Below are 716 nucleotides of genomic sequence, written 5' to 3'. Positions count from 1 at the left end.
AAGTAGTACTGTGGTTGGTGACATTTTATGATTAGATTTAAAGAAAGAACAGTTGTACATAATGCCTTAAAATAACACCTTTTCCTCACTTTACTTCTCCAATTAATTACCTAGTTCTTGTTCTTGTTACTTTTAGAATTTTTTGCTTTTTTTGGAGGTTACATCTATAGGTCTAAGCAAGATGGCGATATGACTTTTTCTTGATTTATGAAATATAGGCATTATCGTTTTCTGTCCATTGAAGATCAAATTTTAGTTCACATATATGACCCCAACTTTCCCTTCTCCACTCAACTTTTAGTTAATATTTTAGTTTTTTAGTTGATTAAATATTTAGTATTTGTTTCAATAGCATATACACTAAAATGGAAATGATGCAAAGATTAGCATGACACCTGATCAAGGATGACGTGCAAATTTGTGAAGTAATTGGTATTTTTATGGAATAGTATTCAGCCTTAAAAGGGAATGAAATCCTAGCACATGTACAACATGGAAGAGCTTTGAAGACCTTATGCTAAGTGAAATAAGCCAGACACAGAGTAATAATTATTATATGATTCTAGTTATTGTGAGATACCTAGAGTAGTCATTTCATAGAGACAGAGAATAGAATGATGATTGCTGAGGGGAACAGGAACAGTAAGGAGTTGTTGTTTAATAGGTATAGAGTTTTAGTTTAGGAAGATGAAAAGTTCTGGGGATGAATGTGGTGA

General features: G+C 32.0%; 1 pseudogene; it reads left to right on the top strand.

Annotated features, from left to right (window-relative positions):
* The first annotated feature begins 340 nt into the window (after positions 1-340).
* Positions 341-440, top strand: LOC120591482 (uncharacterized; annotated as a pseudogene).
* Positions 441-716: the final 276 nt, after the last annotated feature.

This window comes from Pteropus medius, unplaced genomic scaffold (assembly GCF_902729225.1).
Source record: "Pteropus medius unplaced genomic scaffold, Ma_sr-lr_union100, whole genome shotgun sequence".
Classification (NCBI taxonomy): Eukaryota; Metazoa; Chordata; class Mammalia; order Chiroptera; family Pteropodidae; genus Pteropus; species Pteropus medius.
This window is presented reverse-complemented; position numbering and strand designations above follow the sequence as displayed.